The 19,240-nt window shown below is 46.4% G+C and overlaps 1 pseudogene; it reads right to left on the reverse strand.

Annotated features, from left to right (window-relative positions):
* Nucleotides 1–16,905: 16,905 nt before the first annotated feature.
* On the reverse strand, nt 16,906–18,875 carry LOC126538369 (uncharacterized; annotated as a pseudogene).
* Between the last annotated feature and the right edge of the window lie 365 nt (nt 18,876–19,240).

Below are 19,240 nucleotides of genomic sequence, written 5' to 3' on the forward strand. Positions count from 1 at the left end.
TTTGAACGCAATCGGTGTCGTTATTATAATAGATCATCTTTCTGTCTGTACGTCGCATACAGCTTCATCCAATTCAGCAGCTCTAACAACGTTTCTAACATACGTTCCTCCACAGACGAATATTGTAAAACTATTATGGGTACCAGGTCAATGTGGATTAAATTTAAATGAAATGGTAGCTTCACTAGCACAGCCATCCCTGAGTGGACCAATAATCTCGGTTCTTCCAGTAGTGGCGCACACAACAGCGACAAGTTATCGAAAATATTCCATTTGTAGAGATGTCATTGAATCAATAACAACATAGACAGAATTTAAGAAATTTTCATCGACAACTCAGTGGTGTCCATCAAGACCATCGGGAGTAGTGATTACCAGATTACAATGCTCTGTCACCCTCATTAAACTTACATTTGCATAGAACTGGTCTGACGATGACACTCCTTTGTCAATACTACCAAGAAACAGGATCCCTAGTTCAGTTACGTACAATCAACTAAACTAGTAAGTATTTTAATGTTGTTCTTTTTTGCTTTTCACTGCGAAGCTGTATATGGCTAGCCGATTTGTCCGTCCGTCCGTCCGTCCGCCCGTCTGTCGGTCGCATGTACGCCGAAAACTCCCACGGCGCAACCGCATGCGCATGCACGAAATGAAAAGAAAGAAAGAGAGGCGCGCGATCAGCCAACACCATCTATACAGCACAAGGCCTGTTTACTCCGATCCATGACGTCACGCTACCTGGCCCGAAATTTCCATTGACAAGGCTGGCCTGATGAAAGCGGTGACGTCAAAATCACTGTTGCTTACTCGGAAGCATCCCCATTAGATTCCCTGGCAGTCGGGCCAGCGAAATGACGTCATGGATCGGAGTGAAAAGGTGGGAAGGGCGTGGGATTAGCTGCGCCAGTAGTGACGTTGTGCTATCCATTACAGCCGAACGCGCGCAGCAGTTTCTCTCCGGCTCGGAAATGGGTAGGCCACGCGTCATACGTACTCCTGAGGAGCAGGCAGCTTTCGATCAGCAACGCTGCTAGCAGAACACGGAACGAGCTTGTCTACGCCGTGCCAATGCTGCAGCCCGGCAACAAGAACAGGCTTGTGCAGCCGAGCGCAAGCAGGAACTGCATACCAAGGATCCGGCAGCCTACCAAGCCGTCGTTTAACCAACAGTCGGGATTAACCCAGTGATAAACACTGGAGCCGCACGTTTCAGCTTCGCTGGTTAACCACCTGTACGTAGTGCTTGGGCGGCGATTGATGTTTAAAGCTAATACGTAATACTCCAAAATATTAAGCAAAAGTTCAAGGATAGAATTCTGGGCTAGTCCCCCAGTGTGGGTACGAGCCATGATATGAGGCGTGATATGATATGAGGGAATGAAAGCGCTCAAGGGCAGCGTTTTTCGTTGCCCTTTTAATGTCTCTTTTTAAGCTTTCATCAGCCCTTCCAGCGCTGAAATTCATACCACATCAGCAACAATCTGTTGAGTTTCTCAAATGTTTGTGTTCAAGTTGAAGTTCATTCAGTTTATTTAACATAAATACTAACGGGAAATGCTTCTTACGCTTACTAGCCTCTCAGAACCCATTTACATTTCAGTGTGAGCCAAAGTGCAATTATGTGAATTGCGTTACCGCTTCATAGAGCTTTTCCTCATTTTTATCCGGCCCTGCAAAACATATAGGCATATATGTGCATCGCAACAGATCGTGAAGTTTCTTTCATTCCACTCGCAAGAATATTCTTTTTAACTACGAAGATAAAAGGCTACCACGAATGTTCTATGATAAAAGGAGAAAAGGACTCAGTGTTTTAGTAAATAAGCAGTGACTTCACGTGGACAAAATATCATGACCGTAGTACATGGTAGGGGGCAACGCGAACGACGAGGGCAAGAGAGACGGGACGTCCTGTGTGGTTCGCGCTGCCCGTTACCAAGAATCAACTCGCCCAATTTTTCGTTCTTTTGAGGCAGGTGGATGAACATACATTTTTAAAGCACCTTATCGTACGGTAGCCTAATTGCGCTAAGCACAAATTTAAACGAGGTGATGAAAATTACTTTATTTATTTGTTTATGTATTATTATTATTTATTAAACTATTATTATTTATTTATTTACAAATACTGCTAGCCATAGCTCTGGCTCAAGTAAAAGGCATTATATGTTTACTATAACACAAGAGCAGGTTTGCCGATAATATGTGAACAGTACACATTAATAGAGAATGTATATTTAACACCTAATTTATCAGACATAAAGTAATATACACTGCAATCGAACAAATCCATCAACATCGGAAAACAAGCCTAACATAACAAGCAGCAGTACCAAAACACAAGAAATGAGTAAATATTGCACATTGTAACTGCAAGAATATTGTGTTCGGATATCGTACATGTTCCAGTTAGCATGCAGGCAAGACGGCAGCAAATGTGAAGTTAGATGTTACATGCTAACAACAGCGTCTAATAATACAGTCGTCAGGGACGCTTCCGCATACGGGTATCAATTGAATTGGCCAAATTTGCGGTGTCCAAAAAAAAAACAATCTCTCAGCTTCTTGCTAGCCCTGTCACGGGTCTCTTTCCTAGTGAACAGTAGCGCGCGGTACTGAGAGGACGCAGCTGAATAATTACAAGAAAGCAGTCGCTCTACTTGTAGGTATGTTGCCCAGCGAGCAATTTCGTTGGTATTTTGCTGGAACGTAGACAGATGATAAAATAGAAAAATGGCAGCGGGTTGGATTAAGGACAGGAGACAATGAATCCAGAAACATTTGCTTAGGGCCTATATTAAGGGCCGAAGAAAGACAAATATAGCGAGCTCGGAACTATCAGCCACTACCTCGCTTCGATGAGGTGGTCATGACATCCAGCCATCCATGATAATGCGTGGTCTTGTTGATAGGCTCCCCGTTCTCAGACTACGCTGAAAAATGTGGGTGGAAGATTGATTTCCCAAAGGAATGGATTCGCATTCGAAATAGGAAAAGAGCTTCATGTATTGGAGGATGTACAGATTATAGTATAAGTTATTTATTATATAAGTACACCATGTAGGCTAATTAAACCAACTTTGTAGCTTGTACAGCATTTACCCTTCGCTTGAAACATTGGAGTACAAGGCAAATGTTTTTTTCTTTTAACTTCTCAATTTCCTTTATTTTTTTTCAGGACTGGTGGGGCTTTCGTCAGCATGGTGCTTTGCATTGTTTTCATAGTGCTCCTGGTAATGAACGGCATCATTGTATACATGCTCGTTTATAAACGTAAGTCAGATACCTAACTTACGATGTCTCGCGCCCACTTGATGTATGCAACAACTTGTAAAAATTTTACCTTTCCTTCCGCTAGCGGATAAACTCGCGAAGCAGCTGCCTTCAGAGAACGTTTCCGATGGTGAGTGTTCGGCCTTCACACTATCATATGTTCGAGCCAAGAAACGGCCTCCTTTCATAATGATGCGCAAGGTTGCCGCAGTGTATCGTGTATTTACTGTCGAGAGCTCTACGACAAAGTAAAGGGCTAAGTTTCCGCGCTCGGGGCCATTCTGAAACCAGTTAAAGATGGTGACTGGTAACCATGTTAAACAAACTCTAGGTCTTGATACAAACCAGTCGCTGCAACGGTGTGACAGGACGGCAAGCGCATGCGGTAGACACATGCGCTAAGCGTGTAAACTATGAATGTCCTGGTTGAAAGAAACACTTAACATTCGCACGAGGTTCTCGCAATATAATCGTGGCTCAACCTGTCACATGACCACGAGTGGGCGTATTTTCTGCACGTGTCTAATTAGTAACAACACTGTACCGTAATAGTAATAATATCGGGTAGTATAACAGCGACGGGATATTCCGGCGTCCTCACTGACAGGTCGCCTAAAATGACAATAATCAGCGTCATTCTTTGTAGTCTGGCACATTAATCTCTTAGCGGAACAAAAACTTGGACACCTACTCAGTATTAAACCTGACCCTAGTTGCTTGACGGAGCGCGTACCACTCTAACTCAACAGAAATCTCCCGCTAAAAAAGTGGACTCAAATTCTGACCAGTTATGCAACATTCCCCGAGTGAATGCGCTATAAAGAAATAAGCGTAACATGAACTGCAGTGATGTAAGGGAAACCTGCACTGCCCGCGAAATGCCTATTTTCTCACCCATCTAAGTACAACTTAACAACACGGTCACAAAATTGCACATTTTGGTATTTTATTTTTTTATTTAATAATACTGTCAGCCTATGAAGGGCTATTGCAGGAGTGGAAGATACAAACACATGCAATAACACAGTGGGACAACAAAAAGCGAGTAAATGAACAAGTGCAGACGTCTCAGCAGGGATGCGAATCAGTTTATATTCTATGCACCTTACAAATTCCCCCCCAAAATAAGAAACAAAAATGAACAGATACACCTTTGGCAAACTTATGACATACATATTAGTTAGCGGCAAAAAGAATAACGTGTACACATTGAAAAAATTCAACGCATGAGGCTGACATGACAGAGCCGGGGAGCGCATTACATTCTGTAATCCCTCTCGGGAAAAAGCTGTACTTAAAACAGTCATTTCTGACTTGAGTGGGTGTGATGTACTGGCTATGACGATGTCTAAATATTTCTTTTGTCGAGATTTTGAAGTACTTGTGTTTGTCAACAAGCAAGTGACCATTAATGATAAGGTAAATGTGTTTCACTCGCTCATACCTGGTACGCAAATCTAGTGGAGGTAAGTCGGCAAGCTCGATAAGCATGGCAAGTAGCGATAGTTGTTAAATATGAATCTTGATGCTAACCCTTGGATTCTACCAATTTTTTTATTGGTTGGATTTAGTGTAGGGATACCATACAGTTATAGCATACTCCATGATAGGACGTATTAAGGACTTATAGGCTAAAATTTTTACCTCAGGTGCCGACGCACCTATACTCCGCATTAGGCTCCAGAGCGCCTTGCTAGCCTTACGACATACACCAAAAATGTGTTGATTCCATCTGAGGTCAGAAGTGAACGTTACTGCGAGATACTTATGTTTATTGACTCTGCTAATAGTTATACTATACTTACATTGTGAGGATAATGTAATTTTTTTTTCTTTCTCGTTATGGACATAACAACAGATTTAGCTGCATTTAGTTCCATCTGCCAGTCGTCACAGCATGCTTTAATTTTTTGAGGACTAGACTAAATTGGCCTGATCATTACTATTTCAGATGTTATTATACATCACATATTCATCAGCAGAAAGTCTGACAGGGACACTAATAATACTGGGCAAGTCATTTATAAAGATCAGAAATAAAACAGGACCCAACACACTTCCTTGCGGAACACCCGACAGAACATGGGATGGGCGTGATGCGCACCCCGCGAAATCAATGTACTGTTCTCTAGAAGAAAGGTAAAATGAAAACCACTGAGTGATTGCGGGGCTTTGAAATACGGAATTAATTTTTGTGATAAACTTCGGATGAGACACTTTGTCAAATGCTTTCGCAAAGTCTAGGAAGATTATGTCTGTTTCAGCACAGGAGTTTAACGTTTCAGAGAGGTCATGTACAATTTCAATGAGTTGGGTGGTTGTTGAGAGCTTTTTTCGGAAACCATGCTGTCTAGGAAAAAACAAGTTGTATTTGTCCAAGTAACAAAGAAATTGTTTATAAATGATGTGCTAGAGGAGCTTAGAAATTGGTCTATAATTTGCCACTTCCGCAGTACTGCCACTTCTGTGTATAGGTGTGATTTTTGAGCGTTTCCGTGCTCCGGGAAGCAACCACTATCAACAGAGGACTGAAAAATTTTAGTTAGGTATTTAGAGTTGCATTCTGTATATATCCGTAAAAACTCATTTGGAATGCAGTCAGGACCAGGGCTGTTCTTAACATCAATATTCAGCAAGAGATTTAAAACACCTTGTTCATTGATTTCAATGTCTGCATAGATGGTCTAGCAGGTGTGTTGGCTACATGAGGTGTATGACCATTATCTGTAGTAAAAGCGGATGCCAAGTCAGTATTAAAATTATCAACTTGCATTGCAGCAGTACTGCAGGATTCTGAGAATAACGGTTTTGTGGGTGGGTTGACATAACGCCAGAACTTCTGCGGCGCCTCTTTAAGGAACTTTCGAAGTGTCACATTATGAAACTTATCTTTACATTCTTTTATAAGGCATTTCAGGCCTTGGCTCATGTTTTGAATTGAGATATATTTATCGAGGGCTGGATACCTCGAACAGTCCCCACGTTTTCGCCTTATTCTTCTATTTAGATGTATAACTTCGCTTGTAATCCAAGGATTTTACCATTTAATTCTTCTATGGCACTTTGGTATGTAATTTTTAATACAATCCATGACCGTTGCAAAATAGTCGCCCCGCAAATTATCTGTGCTAGTACTTGACTCAGAGATGAACAAAATGGTCGAATGAACGCTCTAACAAGTCTAACACACCAACATCATTCGCAGACAAAAATTTCAAGAATGTTTTATGACGGGTACATGGATATGATTAAGCTCCTAAGCTTAGAAATACTTTCACCATTTTATTGGCCGAAAGACCGTCCTCTGTTTTACATATTTCTAGATATGGTATCAAAGAATTTGACAGAAACATTAAATCAAGTATTGATGACTTAGTCTCACAGATTCTTGTATAATCTGTCACTACCTGGGTTAGGCGTAAACAGAAAGCTAGCTCCAAACGCTGGTCCCAACTCAAAACCTCAGTCTGTCCCGGTGAAAGTGTCGGCCAATCAATTCCAGCTAAGTTAAAATTACCTAAAAGTATAATATTGTTGCCTTGATGCATGTTAGACTCCGTAAATTTTCTTCAATGCAAAATAACATCGACAGGTGAGCTAGGAGCCCTGTAAATACAACCAATAAGGACTTGACGTTCACCCAACTTGGCTTTGATCCAGACCCTTTCCATCGCTCTCTCAGTCTCGAGAATAGCGCAGGGTACACTGTGCTTTATTATGAATGCTACGTCACCACCTCGACCTTCCCGATCTCTTATAACAATTGAATACCCAGGTGGTGTGACCTCTGCATCACTTACATACTTACGCAACCATGTCTGTGTTACACCCATAACATCTGGTTCACGCTCCAACACAATGCTCTCTAGGGATTCCAACTTATTTAGGACACTTCTGGCGTTCACATTAATAATAATATACTTTGCCTCTTTTGTTCGGGGTTGTCAGGTGTTTCTTGCGCGCAGTGGTTGCACAAGTTTGACCCTTTCATTTTTATCTTCATCTCAACCGAACATTACACTAATAACTTTCAACTTGTCTAAGATCAATGCGACTTTTGCTTTACCTTTCCTATCTTCAGAACAAGAATTCCACAGCTCCTTTCGTGATTCAACAATCCTTTTAGAATAATCTTCGGTAATACCAATCTTGGTGCCTTTGGGCTTGAAACAATTATTTAGTATTCTTTTCTTATACCTGGAATCTACGAACTTTAGTATGACCGGGCGGTTCACACCAGGAATCCTCCTTCCAACCCTGTGAATCCTCTCAGTAGAGCCTAACTTTAGATTGAGTATACCTTCGAATATGTCCTCGTTTACTTTTTTATTAGCACTTCCTCACTTTTTTGCTCGTCTTCCATAACTCCGCGTACAATTATGTCCTTTCATCGAGATCGGTTTTCTAAATCAACTTTACGGCCGAGCACAGCCAAATTACCATCATTCCTGATAACTAAATTCTGATTTAGTGAGCCTGTCGCATGTTTCATCCAGAGACAGCAATTTATTTTCTATCGTTGATAGCCTGTTTCCAACAAGTTGCAAACTAGTATCAGACGAAGCTTGCTTTTCTTGCATTTTATGAAGCTTAAGCAGGATTGCCTTCTGCGTTTTAAGTAGTTTCTTAAGCATCTCGTCAGGGTTTTATTCAACGTCTCCGGATATTAACAGCAACATCCTCACCACTGACAAACAATCACATAAGCAATTCCCAAGGATGTGTGGACGCGGCAACACTACCAAACAGAGGTAATTGCTACGGAATCTAATATTTTTTACTAACCTGCACGAACAACGGTATGTCAGTCGACATAGTCACCGTCGAGTTGCCGTGTTCATTGAAGCAAGAGGCCGGTGAAGTTTGTTTTATAAGCGGTGGGCGTGTGCCGACGTCAGAGTCCATTGACGTCATCATGCGCAGAGATGTTGCGCGGTAGCTGATGTACACGTTCGACAGCGGCGGTACCATTCAGATATCAGGATCCGGATGGGATGCGCCGTCTTCACTTTCCAAAGCAAGGAAACACGGTGCCTGAACGAACGCAAACTCCTGCGGTCCGGAGCCATAGTCCACGCGATGTAGATGATCAGCTGCAGTGAAGAGCACGCAGGCCGAAAAGACCTGCACGGTATGTCAGTCGACATAGTTACGGCCGAGTTGCCGTGTCCACTCTAGATACGACACATCGGCGATTACAGATATGTGTATACAATATGCCTCGTTCAAACCACATAGCGTTACAGTGCATGCAACTATGTGCGACTGCGAACACGCCTAGTTGGCAATGATACTTTAGATAGTATAACAGAGACATTTACACCAGATAACCTATTCGTAGATCCAGCGCTACGATGATCAGGTATGGGTGGCTAGGACCTTGGAAGTCTCTGATGATTACTGTTTTTGTCCCCTTTATTAAACACGTGTTGAAGACAGGGCCGAGCTGTCGCCAGAATCAGCGAAAGACACGAGAGACGCTGAACAAACTTTGTGCTGTCCTGCTCAGTGCTTCTTTGTCTTCTGATTTTACCTACCAACACCACGATATGATCATGAGGCATGCCGTAGTGAGGGTTTGCGGAATGATCTTGACGACGTGAAGTTTTCTACGGGTACTAAGTACGCCAGCGTTCTTGCCCTTCGCCCCCATCTCAATCTGGTAGGGATCGAAACGGCGACCTTGAGAATTCTCAGCGAAACACCATCTGGGCAACCGTGGCGGGCTCATTCTGAAAAGAAAAACTAAGTCCATGAGTGAAACGGCTGGAGTGAAAGCACTAAATAAAGTTGCCTTTGACCCCTCGATTGCAGCGAAATATGCCGCAGTAGATCGGCGGCATTGTTCCATTAGTACAGCTAATATCGTACCTGCCATCTAACATTTAAGTTGACCGCAGAGTCATGGCGTCAGCTACTGCTTAGGACCTGTAGCTGGATACTTATTTATTTATTTATTTATTTATTTATTTATTTATTTATTTATTCATTGATTTATATGCCTTAATGGCCCAGTAGGGCATTACATAAGGGTAGATGGCATACAGTAATGATGAACGAGAGTAGTTTTTCTTAACAAAGCAGCATGTCAGTCAAGGAAAGTCAGTCACCGAAAAATAGAGCAAGCACCACAACATAAATATCAAAAGCACGTAAATGTCAAAAGAACTACGTATTGCTTCATCATCGTCATCATCAACAACCTGGTTACGCCCACTGCAGGGCAATGGCCTCTCCCATACTTCGCCAACTACCCCGGTCATGTACTAATTGTGGCCATGTTGTCCCTGCAAACTTCCCAATCTCATCCGCCCACCTAACTTTCTGTCGCCCCCTGCTACGCTTCCGTTCCCTTGGAATCCATTCCATAACCCTTAATGACCATCCGTTATCTTCCCTCCTCATTACATGTCCTGCCCATGCCCATTTCTTTTTCTTGATTTCAACTAAGATGTCATTAACTCGCGTTTGTTCCCTCACCTAATCTGCTCTCACCCTCCAGGTTTCAGCCCCGTAGGTGAGTACTGGTAAGACACAGCTGTTATACACTTTTCTTTTTAGGGATAATGACAACCTGCTGTTCATGATCTGGGAATGCCTGTCAAACGCACCCCAGCCCATTCTTATTCTTCTCATTATTACAGTCTCATCATCCGGATCCGCGGTCACTACCTGTCCTAAGTAGATGTATTCCCTAACTACTTCCAGTGCCTTGCTACCTATCGTAAACACTGTTCTCTTCCGAGACTGTTAAACATTACTTTAGTTTTCTGCAGATTAATTTTTAGACCCACCCTTCGGCTTTGCCTCTCCAGGTCAGTGAGCATTCATTGCAGTTGGTTCCCTAAGTTACAAAGCAAGGCAATATCATCAGCGAATCGCAAGTTACTAATGGATGCTAATAAATTCTCCATTAACTCTTATCCCCAATTGTTCCCAATCCAGGTCTCTGAATACCTCCTGTAAACACGCTGTGAATAGCATTGAAGAGATCGTATCACCCTGCCTGACTCCTTTCTTTCTAGGGATTTTGTTGCTTTCTTTATGGAGGACTACGGTGGCTGTGGCACCGCTATATATATCTTTCAGTATTTTTACATACGGCTCGTCTACACCCTGATTCCGCAATGGCTCGATGACTGCTGAGGTTTCGACTGAACCAAGCGCTTTCTCGTAATCAATAAAAACTATATATAAATGTTGGTTATATTCCACACATTGTTCTATCACCTGATTGATAGTATGAATATGGTCTATTGTTTAGTAGCTTTTACGGAATCCTGCCTGGTCCTTTGTTGACGGAAGTCTAAGGTGTTCCTGATTCTATTTGCAATTACCATAGTAAATATTTTGTAGGCAACGGACAGTAAGCTGATCGGTCTAAGCTGATCGGTCTTATGGATTAGGATTATGTTAGCGTTTTTCCAACATTCCGGTACGCTCGAAGTCATGAAGCATTGCGTATACAGGGTGGCCAGTTTCTCTAGACAAATCTGGCCGCCATCCTTCAACAAATCTGCTGTTACCTAATCCCCCCAAGCTGCCTTCCCCCTTTACATAGCTCCCAAGGCTTTCTTTACTTCTTCCGGCGTTACCTGTGGGATTTCAAATTCCTCAAGACTATTCTCTCTTCCATTATCGTCGTGGGTGCCACTGCTACTGTATAAATCTCTATAGAACTCCTCAGCCACTTGAACTATCTCATCCATATTATTAATGATATTGCCGGCTTTGTCTCTTAATGCATACATCTGATTCTTGCCAATTCCTAGTTTCTTCTTCACTGCTTTTAGGCTTCCTCCGTTCCGGAGAGCATATTCAATTCTATCCATATTATACTTCCTTAGTCAGCTGTCTTACGTTTGTTGATTAAGTTCGAAAGTTCTGCCAGTTCTATTCTAGCTGTAGGGTTAGAGGCTTTCATATATTGGCGTTTCTTGATTAGATCTTTCGTCTCCTGCGATAGCTTACTGGTATTCTGTATAACGGAGTTACCACCGACTTCTATTGCATACTCCTTAATGATGCCCATAAGATTGTCATTCATTGCTTCAAAACTAAGGTCCTCTACCTGAGTTAAAGCCGAATACCTGTCTCTTGCTTGATCTGGAATTCCTCTATTTTCCCTCTTACCACTAACTCATTTATCGGCTTCTCATGTACCAGTTTCTTCCGTTCCATCCTCAGGTCTAGGCTAATTCGAATTGTTACCATCCTATGGTCACTGCAGCGCACCTTGCTGAGCACGTCCACATATTGTATGATGCCAGGTTTCGCGCGGAGTATGAAGTCTATTTCATTTCTAGTCTCGCCGTTCGGGCTCCTCCACGTCCACTTTCGGCTATGCCGCTTGCGGAAGAAGGTATTCATTATCCGTATATTATTCTGTTCCGCAAGCCCTACTAATAACTCTCCGCTACTATTCCTAGAGCTTATGCCATATTCCCCCTCTGCCTTGTCTCCAGCCTGCTTCTTGCCTACCTTGACATTGAAGTCGCCCATCAGTATAGCGTATTTTGTTTTGACTTTACCCATCGCCGATTCCACGTCTTCATAGAAGCTTTCGACTTCCTGATCATCATGACTGAATGTGGAGGCGTAAACCTGTACAACCTTCATTTTGTACCTCTTATTAAGTTTCACAAGACCTGCCACCCTCTCGTTAATGCTATAGAATTCCTTTATATTACCAGCTATATCCTTATTAATCAGGAATCCGACTCCTAGTTCTCGTCTCTCCGCTAAGCCCCGGTAGCACAGGATGCGCCCGCTTTTTAGCACTGTATATGCTTCGTTTGGCCTCCTAACTTCACTGAGCCCTATTATATCCCATTTACTGCCCTCTAATTCCTCCGATAGCACTGCTAGACTCGCCTCACTAGATAACGTTCTAGTGTTAAGCGTTGCCAGGTTCATATTCCAATGGCGGCCTGTCCGGAGCCAGGGATTCTTAGCACCCTCTGTTGCGTCGCAGGTCTGACCGCCGCCGTGGTCAGTTGCTCCGAAGCTGCTGGGGACTGAGGGCCGGGGTTGCATTCTACGTCGCCAACACAAAGAAGGATGAGTGAACTAACTGAACTTAGCAGCAGGAAGGTTGGTCTCGGGCATTGAGATCGAATAAAGGCGGACGCGAGCCCAAAGCGTTCATTGTGGGAGTGCCTGGCCTGCCAGCAAAAAATAAATGAGCCGATCTTCACGCGGTAAGTGTACACTTCAACACTCATCACACTTCTCACGAAAAATAAACAACAAAGTGGGTTCAGCGGCCATAAGAACGCGGAAGTGCTACAAAACAACACTTCGTGCCAAGCTACATGCCTACCTAGAATAGTGAAAGACAGAACTTAGCATTGGGAGCCGGTGGCCACAAATCCCAAAACAGTTAACGGGGGGAGCTCTTTTTGTAGTATGCAGCGGCGCCGCATTGCCAGTCGGTGATGTCGCAGGAATGATGACTGGTGCAGGAAAGGAAGGACACGGCTCCAATCTTCGGTTACGAGAGCGGCGAGACAGCAATCGGCGGCGCGAGGTGGTGGTATCTGGAATAGCGAAAGAGAGAGCTTAGCCGTGGGAGCCGGTGGGTGCGAATATGGTGCAATGCTGACGAAATACGGCAATTATTAGTGTGAAACTTTCTGGTACTTGGGTTGTGTGTTTAAGAAAAACAGCACTTTGGAGTGGAGACCGCCAAATGTGTGAACACCTAGGACATAATCAAAACGAAAAAGTAGCCGGTACACATGCCACACGTAACAGCTATATATATATATATATATATATATATATATTTCTCTTTCTCGTCTGCTATGCCACGTGTTTGTCAGCAACACAGCTGGCTCGTAACATTTCCCTCCGGCGGCGAAAGCACCGACTCGGTGCAGTCGAAATACGACGTCACGGAAAAGGTTCAGTCCACACACAGGTTTAATCAGTGTCTGGGACAGAACATAGATTCAGACGGAGGACGTGCACGATGTCAGTGCGAGGTTGAGCTTATGGGAAGCAAGACAACGGAGCGATTTCGTACCTTATGTCGGTCACTTGGCAGCACATTCAATGTAGGACGGTGTACAGGAACAGCAGCTTTTCAAAAAGCCCCACACTGCGCGCTGGGGACCAGAGGAAGAAGGGACACAGTAGAAAAATGGGTAGTCCTCTGATGGCGATTGTATCGAGATTGCTGGTGGATCTACAACTCGCTGAATTGAGCGTCGGCAACTTGGCGTGAAAGGATCAGCACGGGCAATAGCCTCTCGAGCATACTCAGTAGGGGGCACGCAGAAGAAGGCACCAGCATTGGCAACGTAGGATTTCGGCCGAATAAGAGAAAGAAAGGGGAATAACCAGCGGTCTCATGTCTTAGGTGTCATGCGCAAATGTCACTAAAAGCAAAGCGGTGTGCTAATCCTGGTGATCAGCGGGCACATACACTGCCAGCATGTCAGGAATTGCTTGGTTCAGTCGCTCCATGAAGTCATTCGTCAGTAGATGGTAGGCCGTGGTCAATTGGTGTTGCGTCGAGCAGGACCATACAACGTCCTCAATAACTCTCGAAAGCAACTGTCTGCCTCGGTCGGTTAGGATTTGCTGAGGTGCCCCTTGCTGGAGAATGACGTTGTCGGAGCTAGTGTGAGGAAGACACAGCTCCGGCAGCGTTGGATTTTGAACTGGTCTTATTGGTTATATCGCACTTCGCACGCAGCGCGGCCGGGAGCTAATGTCCTCCTCCTTGATGGACGCTGGGCGCGGAGTGAGTTATGGCGTGCGCCTTAGGCAAGATACGCTACATTGCTCCCCCCACCTCCTCCGTAGTGCGTAAGCGAGCACAGTCAACGTGCTTAGATGTGACCACCCCGAGTAATGAAGGAACCGACGCCAGGTTGAGCGGAAGGATCGCGGGAGCCAGAGCGGCGACATAGGCAGGTTTGAGTCAGTCAGCAGCCACGACGTCTTCGTGATCGTTAATGTCCAGCGTGAACGTCTTAGGCGTGCGAGGGAGTACACGGAATGGTCCATAGTAGGCCCAGGTGAGGGGTGGACGCACGTGGTCACGCCGAACGAAGACATGGCTGCAGGAATCCATATCCTGACTAACAATACAGACCGGTGGTGCCGGTCAGCTGGACTTACAGGCACAAGGTCACGCAACGTGGTGCGCAGCTCCCGAATGTAGGTGCAGGCATCGTGGGTGAAATGTTGCGATGACGGCGCGAAGAATTCTCTAGGAAGGTGCAGGGGAACGCCGTAGATGAGTTCAGCTGAAAAGAAACCTAGGTCAGCCTTCAGAGCTGATCGGATGCCCAGAACGATGAAGCGAAAGTGGGCGAGCCAACGTTCCCTTGGCTGATAATTGGTGAGGACAGCCTTCAGTTGTCGATGAAGTCGTTCCACCATGCCATTAGCGGACGGATGATAGGTGGTCGTATGGATGTGTCGAAGGCCCCGAATGTTGTCAAGCGTGGTGAATAGGGCCAGATCGAAACTCGTGGCTTCGGTCGGTAGTGACGCCAGAAGGGCATACGAAACACGACATCCAGCCGCTCGTGAAAGCCGTAGCAACTGTTTCTAAAATAGTGTCTGTCATGTGAAACGCCTCTGCCCATTGCGGGAAGCAGTCCACACATGTGAACAGTTGAGAGGCTCTACGTGATGCCGGAGAGGGCCGACAATGTCGAGGTGGACGTGGGAAAACCTCGCGTCTGGAGGCCGAAATGCAGGTGCTACTTCCTGAGTTCATTCAAGTGGCGCAGCTGGATGTTTTTTGATAGGCAGTAGGTCGCTCAGACGCTTCAGGAAATTGGCACACTTTGGAAGAAAGGGGCGACGTAAGTTCATTAGGCCCAGGAATTCTCTGAGTCTTTTAGTGAAGTAGGGGGTGGAAAGTCTTGAATTGCCTTCACTTTGCTGGCGAGAGGCCGGATACCTTGTATGGTGACAAGGTTGCCTAAGAACTCGATGGTAGCGACGCCGAAGATGCACTTGTTGGGAATAGTGGCGAGGCTGTAGTCCTCAAGTCTTTGGAAAAGGACGCGTGAGTGAGCTTCATGCTCGGAGTCGGGTGAACTTGCGACCAGAACATCAAGGTAGGCGAACGTGAGGTCGAGACCTCGCATGACCTCGTTGATAGTGCGCTGAAAAGTTCGTGCAGCGTTGCGCAATCCAAAAGGCATCCTCACATACTAGAAGAGGCCGAAAGGCGTGGTAATGGCCGTCTTCGGAACATCAGCGGGTTCCACAGCAATTTGATGATAACTTTTCACTAAGTCAATTTTAGAGAGCATCGTCCACCCAGCGAAACTTGGTTTGAAGTCTTGTATGTGAGGAAATGGATAGCGGTCTGGTAAAGTGTGGGCGTTCAGAGCGCAGTAATACGCGTGGTCTCCAGTCACCAGGATATTTATTTTGCACCACGTGGAGTGGCGATGCCCAGTTGCTTGTGGAAAGTCACACAATGCCGAGTTCAAGCATGGGCTCAAACTCACGGTGAGCGACGGCGGGGTCGTCTCCAGACAGCCGGCGGCGCCGAATAAAGACGGGGATTCCAGCGGTCACGATGTGGTTAGTGATCGAGGGCTTCAACGGTGACTGTCTGGTATGCGGCTTCGTAAGACTGAAAAATAAGCGAGAATTTTTTGTACGGCGAAGCGGGTGCGAGAGCTCGAAGCCCCGCCGGCGAGGTGGTGCAGATTGCACCGCTGATGGAGAGGCGCGTGCTGAGATCGATGAGGCGATGAGCATGCATGTCTACCGCAAGGTTGGAGAAACTGAGGAAGTCAGCGCAGATAATAGCTTGCGAGATATCAGCAAGTACGAAAATCCAGCGAAACGTACTGCACAATCGAAGGTTAAGTGCAAGATACCGTTGTTGGCTGTATGTCTGGATGGCGGAGTTGTTTATCGCTTGGAGCCGGCAGGTCTGTTCGTTGCGACGACGATCTGCAGAAGAGGCCGGTATGACGCTGACCTGGGCTCCTGTGTCGGCATGGAAGTGAGCGCCACTGATTTTGTCAGAGATGTAGAATAATGGCGTGTCCTTCGCCTAGTACCACTTGCCGCCGTCAGTGGCTGGTCGCAGCATTTCCCGACCAGGAGCACGGACGGGTTCATTTGCGAGCAAACTTGCCGAATGCACGGCGATACCAGCACACAGCCGAAGACGAGCTGTCACGTCTCGCGTCGGATAGTTAAAGCTATGTAGAGCGCGGGGGCGGCGGGGAGCGACTGGGTGATCGGAACCTTGACGAAGATCGTCGTGAGAAGGGCGCGAGGTCATCGATAAGTCTAACAAGGGCGTCCAGACGGCCCTCTATGTTCGCGAGCGTAGAGGCTGAGCCAGTAGCCGGATGCGCAGTCGTAATGGCGCTGAAGCTAGGGGCCCGCGAGTAGTGCGCAACTCGGTCAGCCATTTCAGCGGGCTTGTCCAATGGCACATCACCCGCAGCCGTGAGAACTGGGACCATGTTCTGCTGGAGGCACTGGAGGAACAACTCACGCAGATGAATGAATGAAATCACGTTTATTCCACATTAAAATGCGCCGAAGTTACTACGGTGGAAAGAGGATGGGCGTTATTGCAAAAGGGAAAGGGTAAGGCTGCCTCCGCTTTATTAATGAACGTCCTGAAGGCAGCTAAGTGGGAACCGCATGACGCTTGTGGCTGTCGCGGAGCCGATCGCCGACGGGTGGTGCTGCAGGGTCCTGAAGGAACAGCAGCAGTGCTCGCCAGAGCTCGATGGCATGGTCCGGAGACGTGGTATCCGGGCAAGCCCAAGTCCTCAGAGAAGGCCAGGGTCCCCGCTGTATGGTGGCCAGGGCACGAAGCCTTGGTGGGGTGTAGAGGGGGCACTCCCAACAATGGTGGTTTAGATCAGCACGACATGTGCACATGGAACAGAACCCACTTACGTGGGGTGGTGTGCCACCCTTGTGGAAACGGTTCAACAAGTGAGGAGTAAGGAGGGTGCTTGTCTGGATTCTACGAAGCAAGACTGACTCTCGCCGTGTAAATACCTTCGGTGCAAGTGACGGTATAGAGAGTGGATTGCCCACTGCTGCGAGGTAGGCGGCACGTCGTTGTTTGGTCTGCTACCTCAGGTGTGGTAGCTAGGAGAGGATAAGGATTATCTGAGGCTCTGGCTAGCGCGGTAGACAGATGAGCGCGCGCCAGTCTATGAGCCTTCTCGTTCCCGGGATACCGCAGTGCGCAGGGACCCAGTGAATGGTAACATCGTGACCGCATTCGCGGAGCAGGCGTGCCTGGTGCCGGATCTCTTGCAGTACGGGATCTGTGTAAATAACATTAGCACATGCCCGATGGGCAGCCTGGGAATCTGTGTACACATGATGGTGAACAGGGCCAGTTTGAGACGAAGTTGCGAGGGCCCACTCCAAATAATCTAGGATGGCCATTAGCTCAGCGCGGGTGCTGGACATTGCTTCTGCCGATATATGATGGCGGCGGTTCTGATTTTCATTTGTCTGGCCGTACCACGCAGTCGCATAACAGGTGTTGCTAACGTCGTCTGCAGGTAGTGCAGCGTCCGTGTATACGATGCGTTCAGTCAAGGAGAGTGGACTCATAGTCTTGGCATGCCTATTGGCATATGCAAGGCGCCGCATTCGCTGAGTAGGGTCCATATTGAGAGGAAGTGGCCTGCCATCGGTGAGAGCCGTGATTTCCCACGGCGGCGTGTTGTTGGGCAAAATGGGCATTTTGTGGACGTCATACCCGAGGAGCATGAGTGTGTGTCGCCCGGCTTTTGTGGCGCAAAGTCTCGTCTCTTGTGTATAGATGTGCATGTCTACGAGCTCGGACAGGTTGTTAAGTTTGCTACAACTTTTAAACGCTTAGAGGCTTGTGTACGTCGGGAGTCCAGTTACAATGCGTTTGGCTTCGTTAAGTAACCGGTCGAGCGCGTGCATCTGTGTGCGGTTGACTGGATGATACGGCAGCCCGCACATGATACGGGAGATAAGAAAAGCTTGAGCGAACTGCCGCATTTCACGTTCGTTTACTCCACGGGTGCGGGTAGAGATTCTGCGTAAAGCGTGCAGAATTTGTTTGCTGGTCTTCGTAACGCATTGGAACCAAGTGTTCGCTGTGCAGTTCTCGTCTAGGTGCACACCGAGTATTCGGATAGTAGATTTCCGTGTGATGGGTTGGTCACCGATGTACAGTTTAAAAGACTGCTTTTCTTCCTGCTTTCCAAAGGTAGACCTGCCACCATGAATGACGACAAACTCTTTTTGTCTGGGGCAGTGTGTAAACCCGTTTCCGTGGCATAGGCGCGAATGTCGAGAGCTCGTTGCAAGACGTCCTCCTGCTCCCCGATGCACCCTTGATGCGTCCACACGGTGACGTCATCGGTGTACACCGCGTGTTTCAGGCCCGATACATCGGCAAGGCGCTTAGGTAGCTATTGCATAGCTGTATTAAACAGCGTCGGTGAAATAGCCGAGCCCTGGGGGACGCCTACGTGGTTGGTTCGTATGGCACTGGCATCGTGAACAAGTTCGACTTGGTAGCTTCGCTCTTCAAGGAAACCCACTATGCAGTTGTACATCTTCCCTCTGATGCCAAGGGCACGTGCTTTGATCATGATAGTGTTATGGGGGACGGAATCAAATGCCTTGCGTATATCCACTGCGACAACGGCTCATGGGTGCATCGAATTAGAGTCGAGGAAGTCCTGTTTTAGGTGGGCTAGCACATACTGTGTTGATAGCCCACGGCGAAATCCATAGTGTAGGAGCCAAAAGGTCGCGATCTTCAAGGTACCACATCAAGCGTGTGTTGTCCATGCTCTCCATTACTTTACAGACACACGAGGTCAAAGAGATCGGACGGAGGTTGGATAAGGTATGTGGTGGTTTACCAGGCTTCGGAATGGGCTTGACCACATAAAACTTCCAAGTGGAGGGCAGTATTCCGGTATCCCAGACTCAATTAAATTCTTCGAGAAGA

The sequence above is a fragment of the Dermacentor andersoni genome, chromosome 4 (genome assembly GCF_023375885.2).
Source record: "Dermacentor andersoni chromosome 4, qqDerAnde1_hic_scaffold, whole genome shotgun sequence".
NCBI classification, from domain to species: Eukaryota; Metazoa; Arthropoda; class Arachnida; order Ixodida; family Ixodidae; genus Dermacentor; species Dermacentor andersoni.